The sequence below is a fragment of the Phalangium opilio genome, unplaced genomic scaffold, assembly GCF_054372755.1.
Source record: "Phalangium opilio isolate 3A_F unplaced genomic scaffold, DU_Popi_V2 ptg001421l_1, whole genome shotgun sequence".
In the NCBI taxonomy this organism is placed as follows: Eukaryota; Metazoa; Arthropoda; class Arachnida; order Opiliones; family Phalangiidae; genus Phalangium; species Phalangium opilio.
Genome location: NW_028324258.1, coordinates 1,310,429 through 1,316,428, shown reverse-complemented (window position 1 = coordinate 1,316,428; position 6,000 = coordinate 1,310,429). Strand labels below are relative to the sequence as shown.

Sequence of the window (6,000 nt, the reverse complement as noted above, 5' to 3'; positions counted from 1 at the left end):
GTTCGGCTGTTAACCAATAGGTTGGTGGTTCTAGCCCATCCGGGAGCTGTGATGAGGTCTCAGATGTAACGTAAAATGTCAGAGTTTTTCCACAATACCTGACGAACATTTAATTTTTGGGCTTCCGTGGCACAATGGTTAGCGCGTTCAGCTGTTAATCGAAAGGTTGGTGGTTCGAGCCCACCCGGAAGAGGTTTTGTGGGGTCTCAGATGTAGCGTGAAAAGTCGTAACTTTTCAACAATACCTGACAACCATTTATTTTCTGAGTTTCCGGGGCTAAATGGTTAGCGCGTTCGGCTGTTAACCAATAGGTTGGTGGTTCGAGCCCACCCGGGAGCGGTGTTTTGGGATATCAAATGTAACGTAGAAAGCCAAAGTTTTTCCACAATAACTGACGATCATTTATTTTCTGAGCTTCCGTGGCTCAATGGTTTGCGCGTTCGGCTGTTAACCAATAGGTTGGTGGTTCGAGCCCACTCGGGAGCGGTGTTTTGGGATCTCAAATGTAACGTAAAAAGTCCATGTGTTTCCACAATACCTGACGACCATTTAATTTTTGGCTTCCGTGGCGCAATGGTTAGCGCGTTCGGCTGTTAACCGAAAGGTTGGTCGTTCGAGCCCACCCGGGAGAGGTGTTGTGGGGTCTCAGATGTAGCGTGAAAAGTCATAACTTTTCCAGAATACCTGACAACCATTTAATTTCAGATCTTCCGTTGTTCAATGGTTAGCGCGTTCAGCTGTCAACCGAAAGGTTGGTGGTTCGAGCCCACCCAGAAGAGTTGCTGTGGGGTCTCAGATTTAGCGTAAAAATTCAAAACTTTTCCACAATACGTAATAACCATTTCATTTCTGAGCTTCTGTGGCTCAATGCTTAGCGCGTTCGGCTGTTAACCAATAGGTTGGTGGTTCGAGGAAACCCGGGAGCGGTGTTTTGGGATCTCAAATGTAACGTAGAAAGCCAAAGTTTTTCCACAATACCTGACGACCATTTATTTTCTGAGCTTCCGTGGATCAATGGTTAGAGCGTTCGGCTGTTAACCAATAGGTTGGTGGTTCGAGCCCACCCGGGAACGGTGTTTTGGAATCTCAAATGTAACGTAGAAAGCCAAAGTTTTTCCACAATACCTGGCGACCATATAATTTTTGGGAGTCCGTGGTGCCATGGTTAGCGCGTTCGGCTGTTAACCGAAAGGTTAGTGGTTCGGGCCCACCCGGGAGAGGTGTTGTGGGGTCTCAGATGTAACGTAAATAGCAAAAGTTTTTCCACAATACCTGACGACCATTTAATTTTTGGGCTTCCGTGGTGCAATGGTTAGCGCGTTTGGCTGTTAACAGAAAGCTTGGTGGTTCGAGCCCACCCGGGAGAGGTGATGTGGGGTCTCAGATGTAGCGTGAAAGGTGATAATTTTTCCACAATACCTGACAACCATTTATTTTCTGAGTTTCCGGGGCTCAATGGTTAGCGCGTTTGGCTGTTAACCAATAGGTTGGTGGTTCGAGCCCACCCGGGAGCGGTGTTTTGGGATCTCAAATGTAAAGTAGAAAGCCAAAGTTTTTCCACAATACCTGACGATCATTTATTTTCTGAGCTTCCGTGGCTCAATGGTTTGCGCGTTCGGCTGTTAACCAATAGGTTGGTGGTTCGAGCCCACTCGTGAGCGGTGTTTTGGGATCTCAAATGTAACGTAAAAAGTCCATGTGTTTCCACAATACCAGACGACCATTTAATTTTTGGCTTCCGAGGCGCAATGGTTAGCGCGTTCGGCTGTCAACCGAAAGGTTGGTGGTTCGAGCCCACCCGGGAGAGGTTCTGTGGGGTCTCAGATGTAGCGTGAAAAGTGATAACTTTTCCACTATACCTGACAACCATTTAATTTCTGAGCTTCCGTGGCGCAATGGTTAGCTCGTTCAGCTGCTATTCAAATGACGGGTGGTTTTAGCTCTCCCGGGAGCGGTGTTGTGACGTCTCAGATGTAACGTAAAAAGTCAAGGTTTTTATACAATACCTGACGAACATTTTATTTTTGGGCTTCCGTGGCGCAATGGTTAGCGCGTTCAGCTGTTACTCGAAAGGTTGGTGGTTCGAGCCCACCCGGGAGAGGTGTTGTGGGGTCTCAGATGTAGCGTAAAAAGTCAAAACTTTTCCACAATACGTGACAACCATTTAATTTCTGAGCTTGCGTGGCTCAATGGTTAGCGCGTTCGGCTGTTAACCAATAGGTTGGTGGTTCGAGCCCATCCGGGAGCGGTGTTGTGGGATCTCAAATGTAACGTAGAAAGCCAAAGTTTTTCCACAATACCTGACGGCCATTTAATTTTTGGGCTTCCTTGGCGCAATGGTTAGCGCGTTCAGCTGTTAACCGAAAGGTTGGTGGTTCGAGCCCAACCGGGAGAGGTGTTGTAGGGTCTCAGATGTAACGTAATAAGTCATAACTTATCCACAATACCTGACAACCATTTAATTTCTGAGCTTCCGTGGCTCAATGGTTAGCGCGTTCGGCTGTTAACCAATACGTTGGTGGTTCGAGCCCATCCGGGAGCGGTGTTGTGAGGTCTCAGATGTAACGTAAAATGTCAGAGTTTTTCCACAAAACCTGACGAAAATTTAATTTTTGGGCTTCCGTGGCGCAATGATTAGCCCGTTCAGCTGATAATCGAAAGGTTGAAGGTTCGAGCCCACCCGGGAGAGGTGTTGTGGGGTCTCAGATGTAGCGTAAAAAGTCAAAACTTTTCCACAATACGTGACAACCATTTAATTTCTGAGCTTCCGTGGCTCAATGGTTAGCGCGTTCGGCTGTTATCCAATAGGTTGGTGGTTCGAGCCCATCCGGGAGCGGTGTTGTGAGGTCTCAGATGTGACGTAAAAAGTCAAGGTTTTTACACAATACCTGACGAGCATTTAACTTTTGGTCTTCCGTGGGGCAATGGTTAGCGCGTTCGGCTGTTAACCAATAGGTTGGTGGTTCGAGCCCATCCGGGAGCGGTGTTGTGAGGTCTCAGATGTGACGTAAAAAGTCAAGGTTTTTACACAATACCTGACGAGCATTTAATTTTTGGGCTTCCGTAGGGCAATGGTTAGCGCGTTCAGCTGTTACCAATAGGTTAGTGGTTCGAGCCCATCCGGGAGCGGTGTTGTGAGGTCTCAGATGTGACGTAATAAGTCAAGGTTTTTACACAATACCTGACGAGCATTTAATTTTTGGGCTTCCGTGGCGCAATGGTTAGCGCGTTCGGCTGTTAACCGAAAGGTTGGTCGTTCGAGCCCACCCGGGAGAGGTGTTGTGGGGTCTCAGATGTAGCGTGAAAAGTCATAACTTTTCCAGAATACCTGACAACCATTTAATTTCAGATCTTCCGTTGTTCAATGGTTAGCGCGTTCAGCTGTCAACCGAAAGGTTGGTGGTTCGAGCCCACCCAGAAGAGTTGCTGTGGGGTCTCAGATTTAGCGTAAAAATTCAAAACTTTTCCACAATACGTAATAACCATTTCATTTCTGAGCTTCTGTGGCTCAATGCTTAGCGCGTTCGGCTGTTAACCAATAGGTTGGTGGTTCGAGGAAACCCGGGAGCGGTGTTTTGGGATCTCAAATGTAACGTAGAAAGCCAAAGTTTTTCCACAATACCTGACGACCATTTATTTTCTGAGCTTCCGTGGATCAATGGTTAGAGCGTTCGGCTGTTAACCAATAGGTTGGTGGTTCGAGCCCACCCGGGAACGGTGTTTTGGAATCTCAAATGTAACGTAGAAAGCCAAAGTTTTTCCACAATACCTGGCGACCATATAATTTTTGGGAGTCCGTGGTGCCATGGTTAGCGCGTTCGGCTGTTAACCGAAAGGTTAGTGGTTCGGGCCCACCCGGGAGAGGTGTTGTGGGGTCTCAGATGTAACGTAAATAGCAAAAGTTTTTCCACAATACCTGACGACCATTTAATTTTTGGGCTTCCGTGGTGCAATGGTTAGCGCGTTTGGCTGTTAACAGAAAGCTTGGTGGTTCGAGCCCACCCGGGAGAGGTGATGTGGGGTCTCAGATGTAGCGTGAAAGGTGATAATTTTTCCACAATACCTGACAACCATTTATTTTCTGAGTTTCCGGGGCTCAATGGTTAGCGCGTTTGGCTGTTAACCAATAGGTTGGTGGTTCGAGCCCACCCGGGAGCGGTGTTTTGGGATCTCAAATGTAAAGTAGAAAGCCAAAGTTTTTCCACAATACCTGACGATCATTTATTTTCTGAGCTTCCGTGGCTCAATGGTTTGCGCGTTCGGCTGTTAACCAATAGGTTGGTGGTTCGAGCCCACTCGTGAGCGGTGTTTTGGGATCTCAAATGTAACGTAAAAAGTCCATGTGTTTCCACAATACCAGACGACCATTTAATTTTTGGCTTCCGAGGCGCAATGGTTAGCGCGTTCGGCTGTCAACCGAAAGGTTGGTGGTTCGAGCCCACCCGGGAGAGGTTCTGTGGGGTCTCAGATGTAGCGTGAAAAGTGATAACTTTTCCACTATACCTGACAACCATTTAATTTCTGAGCTTCCGTGGCGCAATGGTTAGCTCGTTCAGCTGCTATTCAAATGACGGGTGGTTTTAGCTCTCCCGGGAGCGGTGTTGTGACGTCTCAGATGTAACGTAAAAAGTCAAGGTTTTTATACAATACCTGACGAACATTTTATTTTTGGGCTTCCGTGGCGCAATGGTTAGCGCGTTCAGCTGTTACTCGAAAGGTTGGTGGTTCGAGCCCACCCGGGAGAGGTGTTGTGGGGTCTCAGATGTAGCGTAAAAAGTCAAAACTTTTCCACAATACGTGACAACCATTTAATTTCTGAGCTTGCGTGGCTCAATGGTTAGCGCGTTCGGTTGTTTACCGAAAGGTTGGTGGTTCGAGCCCACCCGGGAGAGGTGTTGTAGGATCTGAGATTGTAGAATCCGGCGATCCACAACGAGCCTGGTCCTTTAGACTTAAATAATTATTGAAATTAATGGTTTTCCCCACTGGGGTTTTCCCAGGACCTTTTTTCCCATAAGCAGAAGTTATGGATTTTTAAGGTCCGAATTTAGTTTAGATACAGTTTAGATAAGATTAGTTAAGGTTTACTTATAGAGAATACTTATGTTTGATATGTTTTTTATGTAAAGACCTTTAACATAACATTGTACTCAAAACCAAAATAAGAACTGTCGTATGGCAAGGCCTGTAATTGCTAAGAAATACTGCACTATTGTAAAGGCTATAGTAATGGATTTGAATGGTTCGACGGATGGTTTTTGCTACTAGGATGTTAAAAGGCCCTCTGGCCCTGTAAAGTCATAAAACTTCGGAGTGACGAATATTGGGGATCGCTTGGTAACAATATTAGGGGGTAAAACTTGAACTTTGTGTTAAAACTAGCAAAAGCAAAGCCTGAGTAGAACGTATTGGACTCTTGATGGAGAAAGAGCGCTTGTTACCATCGGACAATATAGAATGCAAACCGACTCTGCCGAGAGAGGTTGTAAAAGAAAGACTTAGAACTTTAGATAAACGGACGTGTTTTAAGGAAAATTAATGTAAAGATATGTTGATTTGAGTATAATTTGACAGACAATACAACAATAAAAGAAATTATTGACGATTGCATTTGGAGCTTCTTCGTTATTGAATAAAGACACACAAATAAGTTAGGGATTTAGATCGGTGTTTCAGTCCGCCGATGTGATATCAGAAGGGTATCACAAACTCTTATGTTGGGATGGAAGTCGCAACATAAAATGGTGCCGAAACCCAGGACTAATTACGTGCTCGGGAAAAATTACGTTAATTGGACAATATTGTGAAAATTAGACTTGGTTCGAGAACTTCGAAAAATTTTGGAAATCTTCACTGAAACCATTATTTTTATACTTTTTGCTTTAATTCAAGCAAATGTAACGATATTCAATCAAAAAACTGTTAAAATTAAATTTTTCAATAAGAAATCGTTGTCACGGATTTTGTATCTTGAAGAAGAAAAACATGCGATTTTTTCG

The 6,000-nt window shown here is 45.2% G+C and overlaps 2 non-coding genes across 2 annotated transcripts; both read left to right on the top strand.

Moving 5' to 3' along the window:
* The first annotated feature begins 1,735 nt into the window (after nt 1–1,735).
* TRNAD-GUC (transfer RNA aspartic acid (anticodon GUC)) lies at nt 1,736–1,808 on the top strand. The gene has a single exon. It is a non-coding gene; the product is annotated as a tRNA-Asp (tRNA).
* Nucleotides 1,809–4,379: 2,571 nt separating this feature from the next.
* TRNAD-GUC (transfer RNA aspartic acid (anticodon GUC)) lies at nt 4,380–4,452 on the top strand. The gene has a single exon. It is a non-coding gene; the product is annotated as a tRNA-Asp (tRNA).
* The last annotated feature ends 1,548 nt before the right edge of the window (nt 4,453–6,000 follow it).